General features: G+C 39.0%; 1 protein-coding gene and 1 pseudogene across 1 annotated transcript in view; one reads left to right on the top strand and one right to left on the bottom strand.

Annotated features, from left to right (window-relative positions):
- The window catches only part of NRIP1 (nuclear receptor interacting protein 1), a 95,590-nt gene that overhangs the window by 11,146 nt on the left and 58,244 nt on the right, over nucleotides 1-26,200 (top strand). The gene's annotated exons all lie outside the window — the stretch shown is intronic.
- LOC134399616 (actin-like protein 9) overlaps nucleotides 3,159-26,200 on the bottom strand; it is a 45,992-nt pseudogene continuing 22,950 nt past the window's right edge.

Consider the following 26,200-nt stretch of genomic DNA (forward strand, 5'->3'; position numbering starts at 1 on the left):
CTAATATTGTATGTAAGAATTTTCAAACGGAATTGACGTAGTAGAAGTGAGATTATAAATACATGCAGTATTCCCACATTCGTGGGTGGCTGAATGTGGAAGCAGCATTCTAATCTTGCCTCGCGTGTAAAATGTTGCATGCAATATGGAAATATCTATTTGGCAATACTTTTTGCGTGGGGATGTGGGGAATGGCAAATGGGGTGGGGGGTGGGAGGCTATGTATGGGTATTTAGCTACATCACCACGGTGCTGGTGGGGGAATCTTGCAGCACATACCTGCCAGGAGAGGTTAATTTTTTTGTGAACTGCCCAGAGAGCTTCGTGATTGGGTGGTACAGAAACGCAATAAATAAATAAATAAATATTTTTAGTTGTATTTATTACATTTCTGTACTGCCCAATAGCCGAAGCTCTATAGATGATTCTCAGAAATTATTTGTGGTCTTTTAAGGGCAGCAAGAAGAAGAAGAGGGAGAGGGAGCAAGAAAGGAAGGAAGGCTTTCAGGAGAAGTGATCTAATAGAAGTTTATATAATTACAAACAGGCTGGAAAGAGTGGAGAAATAATTCTTTTTCCTGTCTCAGGGTCAATGAATAAATTTCAGTAAATACAAGACAGACAAAAGGAAATACTTTTTCTTGCAACCAGTGCTTGAATCCCAGGGGAACTGTCTGCCCCTTTACTATTTGTGATAGTTCCTCTTAGGCCATAGCTAGGGATTGCCCTTGTGCATTCAAGTCCCTCCCTTTCCCTGCGATATTGCCCTACAGTTCTAGCCCGCTTTTTCCATGGTCTCAGGATGATCCCAAGACTGGAACGTGTGGGCAGGCGTAGCTGTTTGTCCTGGCTCCTCGCAAGTAACCGCGAGGAGCTGGGAGCTGGGCACGGTGAGGTAGGGGAGAGGGCGAGGATTTTTTTTTTTAAAAAAAACCCTCACCATTTGCGCACAAGCACTCGTGTGCTCTGTCCCCTTGAAAAAAAATGGCAGCCACGATGTCACACACTGCGTGTAGATGAGGGCGATCATCTCGTGATTGTAAAATTGTGAGATCGCCTTCCTCTGAACCCCTCGTCTAGCTGAGGCCTTAGTTTTGTTTGTTTTTTAAAGAAAGCTAGGGGGCATGATTGGCTAAAGCTGAAAAGATTCAGGACAGGAGTCTTGTAAATTCTATTAAGGACCTCCCATTTCCCATATTTAGATTGCTGCATACAAGGCATAATGAACCTGCGGAGTTGGCTGAGACAAGGCATAAGTGTCCAATGACTTTAAATTTGACAAATCCATGGACAAGAACAGGTCTAGCTATAGCTTAGGGAGGACATGGGAAGTAAGAGCTAATTGGAACCTTCAGCTGCAGAGGCAGTATATCTCTGATTGCTTTCTTGTCCCGACTACCCTCTGCTGGAAGGAGGATGCTCCGCTAGACAGACCTTTGCTTTGTTTCTGGTGTATTTGAGTAGTATCTAATGTTAGTCCTGTGTAGAGGAGACCCATTAAAAAGAATGAAACTTAAGTTAGTCACAAAAGTTCCATGCATTTCAATCGGTCTACTCTACATAGGGCTAACATTGGATAGCAACCTTTCTGTCTTTATGGGGTTCTTTGATTTTTTAAAAATTATTATTATTATTTCCCTTGTAAAATATATAATATCTGTGGGCATCACCCTCAAAACATAGCAACCTTTGTTTGTATGCATTGGTTTTAAGATGACGTCCTAAACCAGAAGGAAGTAAAACTTGGTGGATTCTGATATGTTAGAAGGCTTTGCCTTCACTGAGCATGAGGGCTTGGAAGAATCTATTTTAAAAGATGGCTTTAAAAGAAAAGAGGAAAGAAAGCCTACTTACAAAACTGTCTAAACCAATCACCTGTAATTGATATGATCACTGTGATCAGAGTTTTCAATAGCCACTGGATCAGAACAGAAACTTAAAACAAAACAAAAGCATGTATGAATCCTGGATCTCTAGACATGACATTAAATGTTATCTGTACAGCACCATGTACATTGATGGTGCTATATAAATAAATAATAATAATAATAATAATAAATTTTGAACAGTCAGCATTGTGTTAGACCATTCTTGTTCTGTTTGCTTCAAAATGAGGAGTACAAACAAAGAGAAAATCCTTTAAGGGGACTTGTTTAAAGCTACAAGGAATTACTGTTCTTTAAAACCAAACCCCAGAGCCCCCAACCTACAAGCTGGTTCTCTGTTCCCATCTCTTAATTCCAAATACTGTTTTTCTGGGTGGGAGGTTTTTTCATTTATTTATTTGTTTCATTTATATCCTGCCTTTCCTCTAAGGAATCCAAGGTGATGTACCTGATCCTCTTCTTCCCTATGTTATCCTCACAGCAACCCTGTGTGGTAGGTTAGGCTTAGAGTCAATGACTGCCCAAAACCACCCAGTGAGTTTCATGGATGAGTAGGGACTAGAATCCAAGTCTTTCCATTTCCAGTCCAATTTTCTAACCACTAAACCATAGAAGAGATGTACTAACTAATGAAAACTTCTTTTGATACTCTAAAGTATATGGGGTAAGTGTGTGGCGGGGAGTATGCATGTGCAAAGGACTCTCGAGCCTTGAGGGCTTTCATCTCTAATGGGAGTCCAATTTTGTCCCAAAATTACCACTCAAGTTTTATTATTTCAGTCTTTGAGTTGAGATCTATTACCATATCTTAATTGTTTGGGCAGGCATGAAATATGAAATCACATAAGCTCTCAGCTTTCAAATACTAAATACCACCAGTTGTATCAGTAATGTAATAATTAACTAAAGATTGTTAAAAAATCACACATTCTCTAATTTTTGTAGTTACTACTACTACTAATAATAATGTTAACACCCATTAGGCTATCCTGTAAACTGTGTCAAATCAGCTATGAAAGGCAGGCATGATTCCTTCAAGATTATGAAAGACTAATAACTCATTCCCAATAAACATGAATACGTTTTTGAGGCTCTTCCTAGCACCAAGGAAGATAATAATTGCCTTTCAGTTGCAATGCATTTTACTAGAAATGTGTTTATGTGAAAGAACTAAAGTGTTTCCATGAATTAAACAAGCACTACTGGTTTATTTTTCATTGCCTTCCCCTGCCATTTCAGCCTTGAGCTCCCCTAGGGTATAGCTGGCACATCTCAATAGAACTTCTTCTGAACAATGCAGGGCCCATGCTCGAGGTAATCCTCTTTTGTGATACTACATTGCTTGAAGGTTTTCAGGAAAGTGAGGCTGGACCCTTGCCCCCAATGGAGTAGTGCTTCAATGGTGATTTGTGTGCATGGGAGCCATGAGCTCATGAGTAAGCCTCTCTTTCAAGCCCTCAAAGAGGGACGACCCTCCCCACAAGATGGTGTTTTCATACATTTCCTGCCTGGATTCTTCAGGGATGTTCTGTATGCTTTTTAGGACCATTGTATGTATTCCTAAAGGATTCAAGCCTGGCATTTGTGGAGGGTTGAACAATATCTCCGGACACTGGAATTCTCTTTCCCCAAAATGATCACTTGACCATTGGGCAACCGGTAGTCCTCCATGTATACTCATTTGCAAAATCTAAGGCAACATAACAGCACTTTTTAAAATGTCATCAATGACATCCACCATTATTTTATTAAAGTGACACCTTTTGTTCTTAAGAAGATCCATCAAAAAGATGTCATCTTGGCTCCAGCAATGTCCATTGTTTCTGTAACATTGTTACTGTACAATAGCTGGACTGGAACAGAGTATGTCATGCCATCGCTGAAATCTACCACTAATCCAGTCACTTTCTCATAAAGATACATTGAGAAGGCAGACTGAGACTTCACATACATCCCTGGAGAGTTCAGGGACTCAAAAACAACCTCTTCCAACTTTTCTCTGTTTCCTACTGGACAGAGACAATCAAACATTAAAAGTGCATGATGTTGTGGAACAACTTCCATGCCATGATGGAGGATGTGGCTCGATAGGACTTTGGCTGCTTACCAGTCTTCGATTATGCCATCTCTTACCAGCCAAATGATATCAAAGTCAGGCATCAATCGAGCTCGCTCTCCAACAAATGTAGCAGTTCTATCTCTTTGTGTTCTTGTGGTCTTTAGAGGGATTCTTTGATCTCACATGCTTCAGTCCTGGGTTCTTTGATCGCGAAGAACCCTGGTTGGGTGCTGTATTGGCTCCTGATGACATTTTTAAATGAGCCCCAATGTTGAGCTGAACCCTAGCTATGCACTTCAAAGGCAGAGTGTCAGTTCTGTTGTCACAGACGAGAACTACCGTATTTCTTCGATTGTAAGACGCACACTAATTTCAGTACCAACAGAAAAAAAAAAAACTAAGACACACCCATGATTCTAAGACACACCCCATTTTTAGAGATGTTTATATGGGGAAAAAAGTGTGTCTTAGAATCGAAGAAATAGGGTATAATGAAGCCTGGATGGGAGATGGCCTGGGAGCCAAATGTATACTGCCTTGAGCTCTTAGGGGGAAAGGCAGGACTGGCCCTACTATGAAGCTGCCTAATGCGGTAGTAGCATGCAGCAGAATATGGGAAGAGTGGCGTGCATCACTCTTCCCGTCAAAAAAGCCCACCACAACCATGCAGGTGGCCAGCAGGACCAAGAAGTGGCTGCCCACCCACACGCCTCCTGCCCACTCGACCTGCTTGGCCAGCTGACCTGGCTGGTCCTGCCACTCTACATACTTGGGACTTCCAAGTATGTAGAATCTGCTTCCTTATTTTTGGGTGACCCTGTTTTGCTTCCAAAATGGTAGACAGTTGACCACTCAAATTTGGGAGAGAATTATATTCTTGAAAGAAATGTATTAAAATAACCTAGCAAGTTTCAACAGTGGTTGAGTTGTATCTTTTGTTTATTGAATGTAACCCTTACTTAACATCAGTAGCATTTTCCAATTTCCATGGCATTTTTTTAGGATAGTTGGAGACCTGACATGTGTGGGTTGAGAAAAGTAGCACTTCTACTTCCAGCAGCTAGGTTGGCATTTAATATTTTACAGCAAGTTTTTAGTTTAACATATTTGAACTTGTACTAGATAGGGTTAATAGGTTAGCACAAAAGGTCAAATTATAAGGCATTAGGCTTAATTAAGGGAGAGCAGGAGTGGCAGGAGTATGTGACAGCTAAATGGGTTTCCCACAGACTAATGTCAGTTACAGTGCAACCATGCCTCAACTTAAGTGAGTTATTTTGTGCAAAGGGCAATGGTGATTAACAGTTTGACATGCTAGACATTTCTAGCCAATCCCATCTGTTTTAGAGGTTAAGAAAGCACACCTTTATGAGCTGATGGATTGATTTGTGTGCCTGTCTGGTAAAGATTAGAAGTCCAAGGCCAGTGCAGTAAATGTCAGTTAAAGAATGTTACACTTTCTTAGTACTTCTTTAACTGTCAACTGTTTTGTACTGAGTCTAACTGTCTATAAAGCTGCTGCAGAATAAAAAATAACACTACTCAGCTACTAGAGCAGGTGGCATGAATTGAAACAGATCTGGTATGGTATATTTCCTTAAGTTTTCATTGTGAACTGAGTTTCTAAGGATTTCACTTCACATGGAAATATTTTTTGGTGAGGTCTCCATGAATATTTATTTTTCTGATAATCTTCACATTATCTATCCACATCACCAATGTATGGGGATAATCCTGTACACATAGGGTTCCAACACTGCCTGTGATGAAGGTAGAACCTTCCAGAACTTGCCAAACATATTGAAAGGGTCAACCACCTCCCTTTGTTATGTGTCCAAACACAATATCTGATGCCAGCTCATGTTCGGGTTGTCAGGACTAGAATGTCTCAGCCTGTGAAGCTCATGTGTATGTTGCTTTCCCATCCATTTGTTCATCTCTCTACCTCTCTTTTATTGCCAGTCTACTGCACTCCTGCCACCACTCCTGCACTCTTGAAATAGGAGAAAGTGCCTTCAATATGGGTTATTCTTTCCATGCTGCAGTGGATGATTTAGCCAAATAACAGCTTGGCACAGGAGGAAAGTGTCGTTTTGAAAGCCCTGTCACTGATGATGGAAGAGAGGTACAAGGCAAAGTGAGCTGTAGGACAGAGGAGAGATAGCTAAAGGTTTTTGAGAGATCAGGAAATGGGATGGGAGAGGAGATGGAAAGAGGGGGAAGAACAAAAGGAAGATAGGGGAGAGAAACATGGATAGAGATAGATAGATGATTTGGGAGATAGTGAGAGGCAGACCACTATGAGGATCTAGAGATGGGGTAGAGAAGAGAGAGAATACTCACGTGGGTGTGCAGACCAAGGGAGGATTGTAGTTTGTACACTGAAAATTCCCAGTTGTGTGTGAGTACATGTATGTACACACATGCACGTGCACATACACACATACAGAGAAGTATGTGTATGGACATGAGATGATGTACATTGATTTGAGAATGTGTGAGTGTATGCTTGGAGAGAAATGCATGTCTGTGTGTTAGGGTCCCGTTTCTTCTGGCTTGCCTACTTCATCAGTCCTGACAGTTTGCTAGACCCTGTTGGATGTATTTTTCAGATGGTTGGTTGATTTAGGGTTATGTCTTCAAAGAACAAATACAACTTGATGGTAGAAATTATTAAACCTTCTAACAACTCCCGAAACATATAATTTCTAGTAATTTAAGCTTAATAAGTGACTTGTACTCCCAACTTTTTTATTTTTCTTGCGTAGGTGGAATTTTGTAAAAGATTGCATGTGGTCTGAACTAACGCTTAATTGTATGCTATTTTTTATTCTAGTATCACCCAAAATCTTTAGTCACACCATGCATAGATATTCTAGAAAGTCTACATATGCCTGAAGAGTTATGAAGTTGACAGATATAGAAAGGAAGGAATAACAAAAGATATTCTGTGATCTCACTATATCATCTCTTAACTGCTGTGTCGGAAGACTTTGTATAAGTTTAAAATAAAGTAGTGCAACAAGTCAAACAGTTTGTCTTATCACATTTCTGACTTTGTAAACTTGGGAAAATAACATCTCTTATGCTCTGTAATAAAAGTGCTTTTGATAATGCTCAAGGTTCCTGCACAGCTAAATGTGGTTATCCTAATTAAAGTAAGGCAGAGGTCAAATTATGTTATATATACTTTGGCTACAGCGATGTGTTGTGTCCAAGTTTCAGAGTTAGTAACAAATCTTGATTTACAAACAAATATGCAGTGTTCATTAAGATGATACTATGAATAGTATGGTAATTCTTAATTATTGTAATATGCTCATTCTTTAAAATGAAAATATTGTTACAAGACTTTATGTACTTAAAATAGAGCTGTAACATTTCATTGATCAAACAGTCAATTTAAGCTTTCCTGAATGATTAAAAATTAGATTCCTTCCAATGAATCTGGCCCCATTTTGAATCACAAAGGACGAATTCAAAACAGGCTTCTGGGCTGTTCATGGAGTACAAGGATCCATGCATTCTCAATTTCCAGTCTGTTTCTACGAGCAACAAGTTAGCAGCAGATGGTGACCACCAAACTCTGTCATAAAAGGAAGCTGGGGAAGGGAGAAATTGAAGAGGTGAGTGGGCAGCAGTGGCATATAGCTACAAGAAGTCAGACATTATGACAATCCATTAAGATTACTGTTCATCATTTGCCCAACTGGAAACTCATGCTAATCCTTTCTCCTTAACAAAGTGAAGAGGAAAATGTGCAGCAATGGCAAAACTGCCGAGAGGTAAGAGGATATTTGAAGTCCCGGATTCATCCATCATCCAGGGACCTGGTTCACACATAACCCTAACCCATGGTTTATTTAATCCATTGTTAACCCATGGCTTGTTACCCTACCCAGGGTTTGTCTGGCTGATGGTCAAACAAACGAGGGTTTGTTTTATAAGTCTCAGCGTTGCTTGTTTCCCTCCTCCTTAACTTGTTCTCTCTCTATATTCCAAATGCCTTCGCAACACTGCAGTACTGACCTGTAGAGCAGCTGGGTTATTTTTAACCACTCTTGCCTGCCACCTCTATAGCCTGGTGAAAGAATCCACAAACAACCCACAGTTTTGGATTCACATGTAATAACCCATGGATTAAAAGACCAAGAGCATTCACAACTCAACAACAAACCATGAGTTCTGTTCCTGAGCTGTTCAGGGTTAAACTATGGTTTGTTATTGCAGCTGGGAACTGTACACAGTGTTCCAAGTGTGACTATACCATTCATTTGTGTAAGGACATTACGATACTGGAAGTTTTTATTTTCAACCCTTGTCTTATTTATCCCTAACTTAGAATTGCTGCCCCCCCCCCAAACTGTTGCACACTGGGCTAATGTTTTCTTTGAGCAATCCTCCATGATACTAATATTTCTTTCCTTGTTAGTTTGGACCCCATCAGTTTATTTGTGGAATTAGTATTTTTATCTCAATGTGCATCACTTTACACAGTTATAATGAAGCAAATATGCCACTTTGTTGCCCACTCATCCAGTTTTGAATGATCTTTTTGGAGCTCTTCACAGGTTCCTTGGGTTTCCACCATCCTGAAAAAAATGTTATCATCAAGTTAAAAAGTACTTGCCCCAGTACAGATCCTTGGGGAACCCAACTACTCACTTCCCTCTGTTGTGAAATGGGTATGAAGAGAAATGCAAATACTTATAAGTGACAATACTTATACATTATATTGCATTAAATCATTCTTAAACAGCAGCACCTTATTGATATAGGAGTTGTGCATAAATTGCATGGTTAGTGACTCAAGGCAATGGTGTAGTGAAATAAAGTTTAAGATTTTTTTAGCTTATTTGTAACTGAGAGGCAGTATTGGAAATATTTATATTACTTTATAGTAAATATGCTTATTAATAAAATAACATTTTCTTAGCAATATTGTTCACTATGACTTCCATGTGGAATATAGTTCATCTGATTCGATCTTCTGCTGTTCTAACTCATCTGATACATTGCCCTTCATCTTGGCAATAACTTTAATGACTCTAAGGAAATCACATACTATTTTCAGTTAGGTTTCTAGTCAATTGAAAACTAGGGCTGATTCCCTCATTTTATCACAAGCACACTTCTTTGATTAGTTCAGGCTTTACAGCCAAACCATGGTTGGCTGTCAGGAATATGCAGGATGCTGTTTCCTGGTTTTTGGTTCACCTCCAAACCACTAGTAGACAGAAGTAACCATAGTTTGCCTAGTCTGGACATCCTGGCAGTCTGTGCTATTGTAATATTGCGGGGCAGGGGGATGTTTGTACATGAAAGGAAGCAGTTCTGAAGAATACCAACAGGGAATTCATATTATGCTAGAAGATTATGTTAGATGAATGTGTGTTTGTGTGGAATGTCTTAACTAAAAAGGATTAAAACCTTTTGCAATTAAAATAGAGGCCAAAGCTGATACGGCCAGTTGAAAGAACAAGACTAATAATGATAATAATAATAAAGTTTAATGGGACTTACTCCCAGCTAAGTATGTATAGGAGTCTGTTATTGACCCAAGTTGTTGAGCTTTACTTGATGCCAATTAATGAAATAATATTCTTGTAATTACAGGAACTATTAACAAAGGCTGAAAATATTGCATGTGAAAGAACAAGTAGCTGAGTCAGTGATGCCAGTTTTATGAAATTAGATGTTAGATTGTTTTAGAAAAGTTCACCTGATGCTTATGCTTCCAAAGCGCTGACAATAAAAACACTGCAGAAAAGGGCAATTAAAATGATCAAGGGGCTGGAGCATCTCCCCTATAAGGGAAGGTTACTACAGCTGGGATTGTTTAGTTTGGAAAAAAAGAGGATTGGGGGGAACTAATAGAGGTGTACAAAATTATGCATGGTGTTGAGAATGTGGATAGGGAGACATTTTTCTCCCTCTCCCATAATACTAGAACCTGGGGTCATCCCATGAAGCTGATTGTTGCGAGATTCAGGACAGATAAAAGGAAGCACTTCTTCACACATTGCATAATTAAACTATGGAATTCGCTACCAGAAGATTCAGCCACCAATTTGGATGGCTTTAAAGGGGGGTTGGATAAATTCCTGGAGGAGAACGCTATCAATAGCTACTAGTCCTTGTAGCTATGTGCTTCCTCCAGTATCAGAGGCAGTAAGCCTATATACACCAGTTGCTGGGGAACTTGAGTGGGAGGGTGCTGTTCTACCATGTCCTGCTTGTGGGTCTGTGGTCGACAGCTGGTTGTCTGTTGTGTAAACAGAGTGCTGGACTAAATGGACCCATAGTCTGATCCAGCATGGCTCCTATGTTCTTAACTATCCAACAAAACTCTGTTGGTAAGGAGAGGCCATAGCTTAGTGGTAGCGCTGGGATGAAAATCCACCTGGGCCCGCAAGGGCAGCTATTGGTTCCAGAAAGTACACAGTTCCCCCAGCACACCACTAACGTGTCCAGGTAGGACTAGGAAAGAATCCCACCCGAAATGCTCTAGAGCTGCTGCTAGTCAGGTCTACTCAATATAATGCAGCTTCCTCTGTTCCTTTAAGAATTCTTATACTGAACAGCTGTGAAGGAAACAATTTGGGAAGAGGAGGAGTCAAACATAGCTGGTCTCAGCAGAGGTGATGGAGTAGTCCTGCTTCCCATCTCTTATATCAGGTGGCAGTTGAAGGAAAGGAATAGCTAAAGGCAGCTGCTCTCTCAGCTGAGCTGATAGTGTGGCCTTGCTTCCTTCTCTCCCTGATGGATGGCGGCTACTAGGTGACTAATAGAAGAAGGAATATTGGTTATAGTGTTTTGGTGCACTGTGGAAAAACAGTAACTGTGGAAACAGATCACAAAGACTGAAAATAATAGTACACCTTACAGAGCTCAAAAGTGGCTGGTACTACTAACACTACAGAAATAACTATAAATGGTCTGTAAACCAAGCAAAGTGCTAAAAATTACTGGTGTGTTCTCCATGGCATATGAAATAAAGAATAGGAGTCAATTCTGGGGAAGCAGATTTCGCTGCTATAAACTTCATAGTATTGTATTTGTCAGATTCATAACTGAAACTGAAGGAATTCCAACAGCTACTTGTATACCAAGCGAAGTGCTAAAATTACTGGTGTGTTCTCCATGGCATATGGAATAAAGAATAGGAGTAAATTCTGGGAAAACAGATTTTGCTGCTATAAACTTCATGGTATTGTATTTGTCAATCTCAGAACTGAAACTGAAGGAATTCCAAACAGCTACTTGCAAACTTTTGCAAAGCTAAAAAAAATAGTTTGGTGGGGTGGCTTGACAGAAAAGCAGAAGTTTGAAAAAACAGATATGCTTGTTGGAACTATAGAGAGGAATTAAGTGGAATTAAAGTTAATTTGTTTAAGGTGACCGAATCATAGTTACACAAGACATGAAATACTGAATATCTATTTTTTATTCTATTAAAAATATTTTTAGACAGCTGTTCAGGATACATAATCTCATGCATGACAGCCACCTGTGAATTGAGCTATGGCTCAAGAACCTATCTTTTGGCCAGACAATACAGTCATAAACGACATACTAGCTATTAAAGGGGAGTATGAAAAACCTACAAAAGTGACTGAGCAACATATGAGCCCAAGGTCTATTTGGTTTAGAGTGATAATGGAGCTGTCTAAAGGAGGTACAGAAGATGTCTGCAGAGAACAAAACGTTTTGAGCCAATGATGTATGACACAATCAATACAGACTCTCAAGACAGAACAAATGAAACTTTTGCAGTAGAAAGTGCCAACGAGACTTCAGAGATTCTTTTGAACACTGAGAAGCCTATAACTAACTACATTAAGGTGAGGAATGACAAGAAAATCCATTGCATATTCATAAAAAAAGAGAAATGATTGTAGCAATCAGAGTGTTGTATGTGCGGATACATGGAAGGAAGCAGTTTTGGGAAACACCAGCAGTTAATTGTAACAAAGTGCAGTGACCATTTTGAAATCAGCTTTGCACGTTACACAGTATTAAGTAAACTTTATTCCATACTTGCTCTCCATCACTGGAGCAGCAAATTTAAGGATGCACAGCCATGTGTCCTTAGGTTCAACAGGGAAAAAGAATTCTACCATTATAAAGGGGTAATTGGGGGTTTGGTTATTCTAACATTCATAAAATTGAGATTTTTTTCACCAATCTTGAAATGTATGTGTGCCAGAAAGAAATGCCTATTTTACATAAACTTAACATTTCAAGAAGGTTGGTTAAAGATTGAGGGAGAAAGGGAAGTTTTGCTCACTGGTGAAGGTTGGGCTTCACTGCACTTTTCATTTTAAAATATTTTCTACATTCTCTGCCTGGATTAATTTTTCCTACCTGGACTTTGCTGAGTTCTACACCCTGGATTCTAGGAGAGATTTCTTTCAACCTTCCTCTGGATCTATGATAACCTGGCCTTAACTCCCAATTTACCTGCTTTTTGTTGCTTGGTTGACAGCTCTAGAGCCTTACGGCCTTCCTAGAAGAGGATTTAGCCCGATCCGAGGCCCGGGCTCCCTCCTGTGCGTGCAGATGATGCACAGGGAATCCCGGGGTCAGGCCGGGCTAAACCCTCCCTTGGCCCAGGATAACCGGCACCACTTTTGGGCCAGTTTTTCCGCAGCCCCAGGCTGAGAACGGGGCTGCAGAAAGTCTAGCAGGTTCCACGGCTTTTCCCGGTAGCTGGGAGAAGCCGAGCGTTGTGCCCATCGGGCCAGGGGCAAGGGAATTGTGGGGGTGGGGAAAGATGGGTGGCAGGGGGGAAAGAGCGGACCTGGTGAGGCGAGGCGAGCGAGCGGGGGGGGCAGACTGGCCAGCAGGGGTGCATCAGACATGCATCAGACAAGCGGGGGCAGGGGGAAGTGGGGAACACTTCATTTTTTAAAAAAAAACCACTTACCTTTTCATTGGTGCGATCCAGCACACATGGCCCCTTTAAGATTTTTTAAAAATGGGCGACATCTGGATAGGCGCGACGGCCCGTGCTAATTGTAGCACAGGCTCACCGCGCCTGAAGGCTGGATTCAAAGGTAGGTCTAGCAAGGGCCTTAATGTTTGTAAACCGTAGGTTTTTGTTTAATGAATATTAGTGTGAACCAGAAAGTGGAAGAGAGAAGTGATATTCATTAGGTGAATAGAGAACCTGCAGTATGTTCCCAACAGCCAAATGGTGATTTGGCCATGAAATATGAATTGGGCCAATGAATGCTTTCTTCAGCTTTGTTCAGCAAACTGGAGGACAATCTATTTGGTTTTCTACAGAATGTTTGAGGTTAAATAGCTAGCATTTTAAAATGCCTTATAAGGCAAAACATATAGTTAATTGTGACTTCTATTCAACTGAACTGAATAGAATTGAGTAGTATGAATATTGTGGTTTTTCTCACATTTCTAAATAAGTTGATGTAATGCAATCAATATACTAGTGAACCTAGATGTATTCTGTGTATTCAGCACATATAGTGTCCAGTAACATTGATTTTAAAGAGTGCTTTCCAGCCTGTACTTTTACAACATTTGCATAAAATATGCAGCCTCCTGCATTTGCCATTGGGTTCTAAAAATCCTAATTTTTGGAGTTTCTAATTTCAGTAAAGGAAAACTTATTAACTAAATCATTTAGCTATTAAATGTTTGTTTTCCATATAAATATGATGAAAGTTTAGTCCATTATTTTTTATTTGTTCTAATTATTATTCTAACTCTGAAGAAGAAACTTCCACAGCTGTGTTGTATAAACTCCCCCTAATTATCTGTCTGTGTCTCCCTTCTCCATATGCTATGACCTTGTAGTCATTGACTTCAGTCTGGAACAATTTCAAAGTCATGTAAATGAATGTAATTAAGGTATTGCTTATCATCTTGCAGAGTTCAGAGGGAAGCAAACTGGCTAGAAAGGTTTGTTTACTTAATACAAAAGGTCAGCTGCGGTTAAATGTTATTGCCTAAAATGGTTTGGTAATGCTTTTATTTAGTTCCTAAACACAGAAATGTTTGGAAATGCAAATAATACATTTATTTCACTTCAGAGTGCTTTAGCTTTCTTTATAAAAAAAAATTTGTATCTGTATTCTGCAATATTATTGCAAATTATACAAAACATTATGGACACATTTTCATTGCTAAAAATTATTTTTAATTCTCTATCAACTAAGATAAGGTTTTGTGTTACAGTAATCAAGCTTTCTTACTTCTCTCTACCATAGTTCCTGGACAAGCCAGAAGGAACAAGGAAGCAAACTGGGTTGTAGCCATGTTTATTTATTTATTACATTTTCATATCGACCAATAGCCAAAGCTCTCTGTTAGATCTACTTACTCTGTTAGTTCTACTTAGTGTAAACTCATTGAAAAGAATGAGACATAAGTTAGATGGAATTCAACTCACTGTCTACATATAAATCTGTGGCATTCCTGGCCCTATCCTAATGAGAATTCCCTTTTTCAGCCCCAGCAGGAACCATCTTCTCCAACACCCTCTTGGGTTCGCTGCAACCAGGACTTTAAGGCTCAGGCCCAACCCTTACTCAGTTCTCTCTCTGTGAGGACGCACAAACTTTACGCTTTAACCTTATATCCTCCCTTTTATGTAGCCAAGTACAGAAGGCTTATGATTTTATAAACAAAGACAGCTTTGTTAATTACAATAATAAGTTGATGAATAATAAACAAGTAACTCTTAAATAAAACTATTAATATAGGTTCTCTCATACATAATACTCCAAAATCACTCTCAACCAATCCTTGCACAATTACCACAGATCTCTCTCTCTCTCTCTCTGTTTTCAAACCTAAAATCCTATCTGATCTAAACCCAATCTAATCTTGCCCCTTTCCCATCCTATCTTGATCTAAACCATCTGAAATATAATCCCTGTCTGCCTCACAGAGGCACAGCACCCAGTTTATATAGCACACCCTCTTCACCTCCTCACTCTATCAGTCAGCTCACAAATGCAAATCCACCATTCTCACTCCCATGATACTTACCAAATCATAGATCTATTACAAGAATACATAGTTATAAACATAATGTCACACTTACCTGTGTAAAATACATTAGTCACAGTGACCCTAATCCATGCAAACTGATTTTTGTACCAATGGATTATGTATACGGGTGCACAAATTTATATGCATCCAGCATACAATTACTATGTCTATTACTGGAAATAATGCATGTATATGAACTGAATACAGCCTTGCCTCACTACATTGCTGTTCCGTTGTGCTCTCCTTATGGAGGCCAAGTTATGGAGGCCACAGATAGAGGATGTTGTTTCCTTCAAAAAGTTGCCCTCTACATATAGAGGGTGAAAAAATGGAAATAGAGGGGAGTGATGCTAGTATGCCTCTTAATCCCTGAATGTGGTTGATAGCATTATATTTGATAATGCCTGAATAGGACTTATATGTGGTGGATAGCATCATGTATATGAGAAACTATAGTTTAGCATGTTAAACAAGGGTAGAGTTAGGTCTCATAATATTTGTCAGCTTCAAAAACCATGGTTTATAAAGTTCGGAATTAGTGTTGAGGCTGCATAAATCTCCCTTGTCCCTTCCCTATATTTTTCAGCTCAGATCCTGGCCTATTATTCTGTTTTATTTACTGACATTAAGCTTGTTCGAAAGTAACAGGGAACTCTAGTGTAATACAAGCCAGGAATGAAGCTCTGAAGCTGGTGCATGAGTGGGAGGGCTGAGGGATAAATGCTCATCCCCTGTGCTCATTATGAAGCCAGGAAAGATAGCCTGAACCTGGCCCAAGAGTGGAGGAACTTATTCACAGTAACTATGTGGAAAAATGTTTTGGGATAGGCTTTTATTTATACCTCAAATTGAAATAATTGCAGAAGGTTTAAGGAGAGGGAGCTTCTTGTTAGGAATTGAGCAGTCTTGGGGTTGAGGAATAGCTTGTGAAATGATAGAATTTATTGAGATACAATGAGAGTTAAGACAGATTTTAAGTGGAATTGTACTTTAAGGGACAGGCTGTCATGGAGAGTTGGGTCTCACCAGGCTTGGGAGCAAAGCAAAAAAAATATGGGTTGGAAGCCAGGTAAGCTGCAGACGTCAAAGTGAACGATGTATTAGATTTTGTCTGAGAATGTTAGAATTAAAGCTGAAATCCTAAAAAACACATACAAGGGAGTAAGGCGTGTAGGGCAGAGTAAGACTACTTAAAGGATTGGACCGTAAGAATATTAGTTCCCAACTTGAGCAAAGCAAACTTCGTACAGTGTAGCTACAGATGTGTTTAACCTGTAGAGTATTAAAAACTGCATTAAAGGAGCCCTGAGTTGCAGATCATACTTTTAGCTTACAGTTCCACACACAGTTATGAAGGGGCAAGACCCAGTGAAATCTTTAGCAGTTCCCTACACATAACAGTATACACATAACTGTCACTCTGTCTGATAACGCTACTGCTCTTGTATGAACTTAGAGGAGTAAAGGACTATAAGTAGGAGATAAGAAAGGCTGTGTGTTATAGGTGATGGGCTAGTATATTGAGCTACTGATTATCTCTTTCCTCTAGTCATTGTAGGTGGAATTAATTTTTCAGTTCTTAAGAGTACTATCGTGCTATTCCAGGGATGAAAACTCTAACACATGGCTTTTTTCTTCAATAATCCTGATAGACTGTATACTTAAACCTGCTATCAAATTACCACATGCATTCTTATTAAGGGGAAGTAGGCCACACAGGAACCTTCTGCTATAACTGAAACTAGAGATGTGATGAAATAGCTGACTCTGCAAAACCAAGAAAATACAGGAAAAAATCATGCACTCCTCTTAAAGTGAAATCCTAAACTATTTTCAGTCATGTTTTCATATTCCTTTCTATAGAATCAGCAATATTTTTTCCTAAGTTGTCACATCTTTGGACTTTTCCTAATGCAGGATGATTGCATTTTTTATGCAGAACGCTTTAATGAGGTTTTATTTTACAGATGTAGCTAAAAACAGAGCCACATTCATGTGCCTGTTATGCTCAGTAGCTTTTTATTACCATATAACTGAGTGTCCCTTGTCAGTGTTACATCTTTTCCACATATATTTTTTGTATTTGTTGACCCTAGATATGCTAGTTGCCTGTACTAAGAACTGTCTATTTATATATATATTGGACAAGGCAAGCCAAAGAAGGTAGGATGAGGAAGGCTAAGAAAAGTGGAGGCTGAGGGCAATGGAGGAAAAGTAAATATATTCATTTGGTAGAGCTCTTGTTAAAATATAAGTCAAGACAGCAAAGCCGCAGATTATTCATCAAGTATTAGGGGTAGAGGTTCAGGAATACGGATAATAAGCAGGAACAAACAAAGTCTAAGTTGTATTTGAACAGAATGTGTTAGATCATGCTGGATGAATGATACAGTCACTTCACAAAGAGTGCTGGAAGTAATGTCTCCTGTTTCTGAACATATAGCTATATTTATCAATGAATAATTGATAAATAAGTAATGGAGGAAATTTCTGATATCATTATGCACTTGTCTTATGAATACCTAGTTGGAAATAAGCCCAGTGAATTCATTGGAGGTTACTTCTTAGAAAGTCAACATAGGATTGCAATCTTAGGGTCAAAATACACATTACATTAAAAGCATGGCTAAGAACTACATCTTTTTTCTTTTTCTTTTTACATTGGGAGGGTCCAGTTTTGGCAATCTCACCATTTGCTTTCCTACAAAAAACAATAGAAATCCATCTGCCCCATAACTGCTTTTTTTTAAAGAAACAACAACAACATTCAATAGTTTGAATGTATTTGATTTAAAATTATTACTATAGGCTTTTAGTGTACAGAACATGCCTGTGAACAGTAGATGTGTTTAAATGTGTACAAATACAGATTTTAGTGTATAAAATGCAGACACTGTTCTCATCACTTGTAAACTCATTTTAAAGATAGTGGAAGCAGCATATGTTGAAATTAAAGCTGTCACATTAATCTATTAATTGGGTCAATTGATTAAAATTGTTGGGCTTCATTAAATTTTGGAGCCCAATTAATTCAACATTGCCCCTATGTCATTCTTGAGGTCATCCAGTTATTTCAGTTTTAATTCCTGACAGCTATCCTCTATTTGGCCTCTTCGTGCCTCATCTGGACACTCCACCACTAGGAAATAGAAAATTGCCCCAGAGGTCCTACACTGACACAGGGGCGATCTGTTTCCTTATGGGACTGGGCGCTGACAAATTAAACAGTGTGACAGAGTCCCTGATCTTCCTGTTCTAAGCACCCCTCCCATCAGGGAATGGAGAGTGCCTCTGGTGGGAGATTTCTCAGATCAACTGACATCCTTAGTTGAAATTATACTTCAGGCAAAGAACTGCCATAAACCGACAGATACTCCTGCTCTAACAGAAACTCAGATGGTGTGTGTGCCAAGAGTGGCAGAAACATTGTACTGAGAAAGAAGAAGGTGATACCATCATGCTTAGAGAAACCCCAAGATTTGCAGAAGTACCAAAACACAAAACAAAAACCTAACACCTAACAGAGCAAAACCAACAACAATTCAGTGAATACTGATATTGTTCACTAGCCACAGAACGTTGAGTGTTAATTTGAAAAGATAATGGTAAATCAGCAGGGAAAAGTATGGTGGTGGTGGTGGTGGTATTATTATTATTATTATTATTATTATTCCGCCTTTTGCCCAGTATCCTAGAAGAGAGCATGGCTGACTGGAACCCTGAACAGAAGATGAAGAAGGACTGTTAACATTTTGTTGTAGGTCCTATATGTCTCTGATTATTTCCTGGATATAGTATTTTTTATTGCAAGACTTATCAAACTGAATTAGTCTAATTGTTTAATAATTTCCTGGGGCAATATAAATATACACTTATACCAAACTTTTGTGGGCTTCAATATCTGACACAAAAGTTGCTGTTTCATATGGGTAGAATTCCTGCTGAAAGTAAAGCCAGCTCCCACAACCCCCCACCCTTTTTTGCATTAAACAATTGACAGAATATTTTCTTCATCTCTCACTTTGTCAAGAGAGTCTGAGGCATCATGTTGTGCCTTGTGCTACTTATTGCCTCTTTGAAATGGCATCTTCAAAGGAAATAAACTGCAGTAGGATTTGCATCCTACCCCTTTGCTTGTCTGGTCGTTTCCATGAGAGGGGGAAAGGTAAAGGTTTCACTGTGGATTGCCTCATCTGTTTCCAAGAGGGGGAAGCATCAGCTTCATTTAAATTGCCACTTTGGGGGGAGGGGGGAAGTGAACACTTCCCTGCACCTCAACCATCCCTAGAAGATGCAAGACCTGGAATGGGTCACTTTTTGAGGAGGGCAAAATGCTTTGTAAAATAGGGTCCCCTGGTTCTTCTCAGCACTGCTGTCAGTGGTGGCTGGTGGCTTCAGTTTTGGTGGAGCTGTGAATCCATTTCTGACTTCAGTCAGAACCAGCCAGAATTCTAAAGGAGCTAAACTTTATCCCCAAAATAGGTTCAGCACCTTTGAGAGCTCCTTTAAAGCTCTGGATGGTTCAGATTGAAATATGGAATGGATTCACAGCCCCACCAAAATCAGAGCCACCAGCACTCACTGACTACTGTATTAACTAGAATTGAGCCAAATCATAGGCTTTGCTTTTCACATAGAAACTTGCTGCTTAGACCTAAGCTTTCTATCAAACTTTTTGAAGCTCTTTTGTCCTCTTTGCCAGCCTGAGAGCTATAAAGTCCCTGAGTAGGTCCTGAAAATATAGGCAGCTTCCTCAAGTGATTCCTTCCATGTTTCCTTAGAGGGAGTGGACATTTATGAACTTTTTTTGCAGCAGCAGCAACAGCTACAAAGAAAGGGAAGAAAAATTGAGGTATTTTTGAGCCAAGCAAAAATAATAAGTGGAGTCATAATGAAGCGATTAGCTTAACTACATGCTACCTTAATGAGTAAAAAATCAGGAGTGGGCTATTCTATGGTGCATTCCTTTCTCGCAACCATTTTCTAGAGTAAATCTATTTCCCTGAACAGCTTAGGAGATACATTTGCACTGATTTTAACAGTGGTTAAACTAAACAACAAAAACTCCCCCCCCCCCCCACAACCACCTTGCAGATGCCATGGAAAGCACTGCAGGACTGCTCTTCTGAGAACTCAACAGCAACTTCAGAAGAGCTCCGGAAGAGCAAAAAGGGGATTGGATGGTGGGCATGGAGGTTAGAAGAGAGGCATGGATCTCCAGGATCCTACAGCCTCTCAGTTGCCATCCCTGCCTACCTCCGCCAAGTCAGCTAGATGGGCTTAGAAGCATGTCTATCTGAAATTGCAGGACTTTGGATACGCAGAGGGTTTCTATCCAGATCCCCCCATCTATAAAAGTATTAGGGTACTAAAGTAGTATCAGTTTGGTAATTTGCTTCCTGGAGATGTAGGATGTTGACATTCTACACTTCAGTTCTGATTGATAAATTGAATATTTTGAAAACCTGGAATACTGTAAGAGATAAAAGAGTTCAAGTGAGATGTACAGCCTTCATATGCATAGTTATATCAATCACAATATATCAGCTAATATATGGTTGGTTTTAACATCAGAATTTCAGACGTTAAAAACAAAAAGCTATCCGATATTAAATGTTGAATTTTGAAATATTATGCGACTACTTTGAAATTATTATTGAGAAAAAATGTTGTAATTTCTTTACATTCTTAATGCTGTCCCTCAAAAGAATGTCCATGTTGTTATGTAAGTAAACAGTAATCAGCAATTTTAAAATAACGTATTAAAATGACTTCAGCGTCAGCTAAAATTCTTCAGAAGGAGTTGTTTAATCTGCCTTGAAACAGCAATTGCAAACACTTTGATAGGTTGTTTGAAAGGCTGTCTAATTTTCAGTGTGTAGCTTAGAAGAACTTGCATATTTTTCTGCTGAAATGCTAATTCACAACTACAGTAGTACATGGAACATGATTCTTGTTTTGTGTTTTGCTGTAGTAGCAAAATAGCAGCAGTATATTTGGTAGACTATTTCCTTTGTTCCCTTTCCCCTTCAGTAATGTTCAGAATGGCAGTACACATGCAACCAATGTGTGTATACCGAACACACGTTGGGGCAGAGTGAAATCATGACAGCAGACCAAGCCTCCTAAACTGTGCTCTTTCAGTAAACTGTTTAAAAGGACTGTGCACATTCATAAATGTTTTCCTCTTAGGCTCTATGATTGTCATCTGAAATCATGCACATACAGATGATGATTTTTCCAGGAGATGGTAATTAAGACATTAGCTCCCTGATGATTTCTCAGATAGTTGGCTTTATATGCACACAGAGTCATGCAGCGGGTACCATAGGAGGGGGAATGCCTTTCACATGTACTTAAAGGTGCAACTGTAAGTTGTTTTTCTATGAGCTGTAGCAGTGACATGCACTACCTTATTGTTTATGACTGTGAGCTCAGGATATACATGTTGATATATACTACTTTGTACATAATTATATCAGCTATTCTTTCTTTTTCTTTGTATAATAATACAGTAAGAACTTCATTGCATTAATGAAGTGCCTCTATAAGTGTCCTTTAAATCACGGGATCACCTACTGCTGGAAAGCCCATTGACAGGTGTTTTAATACATTTAATTTGAAATCAGTCTGTTGAACCCATTTTTGTATGTGCTTTGATATGTTAGCTGACTATTAATCTAATCCCCAGTTGCCCTGAGAATAGGCTGAGATGATCACATTCTGCGAAACTGCAAATGGTGTCGCAGCAATCCTGTCACATACTTACTGTCCCTGTAATTCTTACTCTTTATTGCTCAAACATCCCAATACTGTTGCCACTTGAGAGTGGCTATTTGAAAAAGTGAGGATTTTTTGTTTGGTTGGTTGGTTTTTGATAGGGATCAATCATCACCTACCCTATTTCTTCGATTCTAAGACGCACTTTTTCCCCCATATAAACATCTCTAAAAATGGGGTGCGTCTTAGAATCGCGGGTGTGTCTTAGGGTTTTTTTTTCTGTTGGTGGTACTGAAAATAGGGTGCGTCTTACAATCGATGGTGTCTTACAATCGAAGAAATACGGTATATGGGGAAGAACACGTCATATTTGATAAGGGCTGCAATCCAACCCTTATTTGGGAGTAATTTACACTAAGCTTCCATTTGTATCCTAGAAGATTGTCTGAACACTATGTCCTTGTAGCTAAGTATTTGCTGAGAGCAATGAGGATTCAGTCTAAAGTATTATCTAACTAGACTATATATTTTTTGTACTAATAGAGACATCTGAACTATATTTTAGGATTTTACTTCTTTAAGGGCACAGAAGCTGGCTGGGGAATGCTGGGATTTGTAAGACTTTTTTCTGTTTAAATATGCATAGGATTGCATCTATTTATTTATTTATTTATTTATTTATTGCATTTCTATACTGCCCAACAGCCGAAGCTCTCTGGGCGGTTTACAAAATCATAAGTTAAGTGGTGGCTTTATATTTTATTCTCCTATGCCGGTGGTTGTGTATAGTTATTATTGTGAGATCTGTGGACTGGATCAGTAAACTCATTGCTTGATTTAGTAATAAGAGAACTGTCCCCATCATAATTTGTAATTTGTTCTCCAAGTTAAGAATCTAACATAATAAATTTAGGCCATAGCTAGACCTAAGGTTTATCCCTGGATCGTGCAGGGGTCAAACCTGTTCATCTAGGTGACACACAGGGGATCCAGTGCTCAGGCAGGGGCGAACCCTGGATGATCCCAGGATAAACCTTAGGTCTAGCTGTGGCCTTAGATGAATGTTCTCTGATATGATGAGATTATGTACTATCTTTGAATTTGTGCAAATACATGCTACCAAAGTGTATCTTCAGAATATGGCATGCATAATTTTGCATTGCTTTCCAACCCCATGCTTTACAAACTCCTGCATCATGACACATGCTTTGTTTGCAATAGTAGATTGACATGGAGCCACAGGTGGGGCTTCAGCAACTGAGGCATACCAAGCAGCAGCAACAAAAATACCTGTTTGCCATGGCAGGACAAAAGTAACTAAAGGGTTAAAGTAAGAACATTCTGCATGTATGTGCATTGTAAACAGGACCTTATTATATGATATTTTTAAAAAATAAAATAAAAAAAGTTTTAAGTCTTGTATGTTATGGTTTTACTTGTAAACTGGCCAGAGAGCCTCGACTATTGGGCAGTATAAAAATGCAATAAATAAATAAATGTAGGATCCAAAGTATAGTTAGAAGTATTTTACCAGTTGCTTTTCTTTTTTAATCAACTGCCTATTGATACTTATCTTTCTCGGTATTTTTCTTTTCTTTTCCCTGTAATGATACCCTTATGTTATTTAGCTTCTGTGGCCTGGTGGTATATTACAGCTCAGGTGTTCTGTAGTAGTACTGATCTAAAAAAGAGAGAATGTTACAGAGTTTGGAAACAACTGCCTTCAGAATATACCCTCCTGAGCTATCTCCCCAATAGTGCTATGTTCCTTGGGAAGGAAAAAAAACACAGTTCATAAGAGCTGGTGGCAGTGACTGAGTGCCACTGACTGATCTCTGAAACTGGCCCAAATTGACATTTGCAAAACCCTTAGTAAAAGAGAATAGCCAAACTCCTCAGGTGAGCTCATCGTGTCATGACTCATTTCCCCATCTTTTGGCACAAATGTATTCCAGCAAGCTGATACAAAACAGTAGAAACAGTAAAAACTTCCATTGGTAACAAAATCAGGTTTCATATATGAGCTTCTTAGCTCTTAGAGCAAAGGCATAATGGTTGCAACTCTTTCCAGAGCTATTCCAGGCAATCAAATATAAGGTTTCTAAAAAAAAGACCTAGATATAACCATCCACGCAGAGATTTCTTCCAACCTTGAATACTTTGTTGGTATCTCTCTGCTAAATGGGTCCAGGCCTATCAATCCAGGAGTCAAAACATAGGCAAGTATAAATCCAAAGTAAACCTACACACATGCAGATATTTAGAAGACCATAGCTTCCACTTTGGTATGTCCATGCTATATGGGCCAAAGCATAGGAAAATCCAAGAGTCACAATCACTCTAAGCCAGCAGGCCTTTTGGGCTATCAAAGCGAACAAGAATTTGGGGACTTTGGAAACTTTAGCAATACATTCTATGGCAGGTTCTCAATTATTCACATTTTTAAAAGTTAGTGTTCTAGGGCCTTCTCAGTGGTGGAATAAGCTCCCCACTGAGGCCTGCCTGGCACCAACACTGTCATCCTTTTAGTGCCAGGTAAAGACCATCCTCTCCTCTCAGGCATCTACTGAATGTCTGCTGGCCTAGAAAAGGTTTATTAGGGGGAAAAACATTGTTTATTTGTTTTTAGCAGTTCATGTTGTTTTAATTTTTCTGTGTTAAAACATTTAGACTATTTTTCATTATGCTGTATTTTGTATTTTTATCAATTGTGGGCAATATAAAAATGGGGCAGTATAGAAATGATGATGATGATGATGATAAATACATGTAAAGCACTAATGAACGGCTTAGAAAGGGCGAGCTATTTCCTGAAACAGAAGGATATCTAATAGCCATACAGGATCAAGTCATAGCAACCAAGAACTACCAAAAAATACATCATAAAAGATAGTGTAATAACACATTGATGTAGGAAATGTCATCAATTCCAAGGAGGATGTAAAATCCTGTCAGGAATGGCCAATACAGACAGCCACAGTACAGCTGCAAAAATAATTCCTCACCAACTGGCCATCAAATTCAACCTTATCAACCTATACCATACTATACATATTCTCCCGAAACAAACTTGGAAAATGCAGACCATAAAATATACTGGGACAGAACAATTCATACAGACAAGATAATACCTTGCAACTGACCAGACATAACAGTTATAGACAGAAAGAAAAACATACCTCATTAACATAGCAATACCTAATGACAAAAATGTAGAAAAGGAAGAGTTAAAGAGAGAAAAATATACGCCACTGGCTGTGGAAGTTAAAGAACTATGGCAACAGGAAAAGGTCACAATTTTTCCATTAGTCACATCAGCACCACATCAAAAAACTATACAGAAAACCTTCAGAAACTGGACCTACCAAAATACATCCAAACCAACATCCAGAAAGCAGTTATACTTAAAACATGCTCAGTAGTCAGGAAATTCCAGAATCAATAAAAGACATCATGACTTGGCAAAGCCCATCATGTCCATCTAGAAAAAGCGCCACTAGCGAGAAAAGAGAGATAATAATAATATAGGTTTCACATGCTAAGCAGAGTAAAGTCCAGGTAAGAAGTTTCTCTTGCAGCTCAGAGGGAAGGAAGTCCCAAACATGAAGTTTAGAGACTGTAAACAATGTATGGTAATGATGAAAGTAAAAGACAGACAGTAAAGACGATGTTCTCAAAAAAGGCTTCCAGCCTGGGCAATGGCTTAAAACCCAGGGTGGGGCTGCAATAACATCTAACAATCTAATTGATGGTGGATATTATTCCATAAATGAATTCTGTGCCAAACAGGGCATTTCTACTCCATCCTCTTGAGTTGATGTCTGACACCTCTGTAAACCCCCACCCCTTCTCATGGAGAGGCTGCTAGCTTTCTTAACTATAGGTATGACATTCAAGGTCAAAAACTAGTGCGGGACAGGAGTGACTCAACTCCCCCTGCTTTCCTCTGAGAAAACTGATAGAGATAAGCTCACGTTTATTCTGACATTCCACAGACTGATTAGACCCAAACCAATCCCTCCCCTTGCCATTATACGATTAACTAAGCATTGCCAAACTCTGAGACTTTCTAGGGCTTCTCACTACTGAATTGGGTTACAAATCCTTCCAGACCACTTCTGATTAGATTCTGACTAAACTTTAGGGCTTACTGCAACACTAGGGCTGGGACCTGATACTTAGACAACTCCATTTAGCTGCATTTCAATTTTGGGAAATTGATTGACAACTCCTAGAAAAATTAGTCTGGATATTTACTTAGTATGTATGTGGGAGACATTATAAACAGAAGAATTTATACATCAGTGTATTTATTCAAGTTATGTTTTAATGTGATTTTAAATGCACTTAGCATCAAAATTTATGAAAACTAAATTAAATAATATTGGTACTCAAAATATGTAACTATTATCTCATGTAATGAGTAAGTGCTGAACTACCACAGAATTTTCCTTTACGTGGCATTAGATGATATGTTGTTTCATGAAATCTCAGTAATTATACTCATACTGTC

Source organism: Elgaria multicarinata, chromosome 5, assembly GCF_023053635.1.
Source record: "Elgaria multicarinata webbii isolate HBS135686 ecotype San Diego chromosome 5, rElgMul1.1.pri, whole genome shotgun sequence".
Lineage (NCBI taxonomy): Eukaryota > Metazoa > Chordata > Lepidosauria > Squamata > Anguidae > Elgaria > Elgaria multicarinata.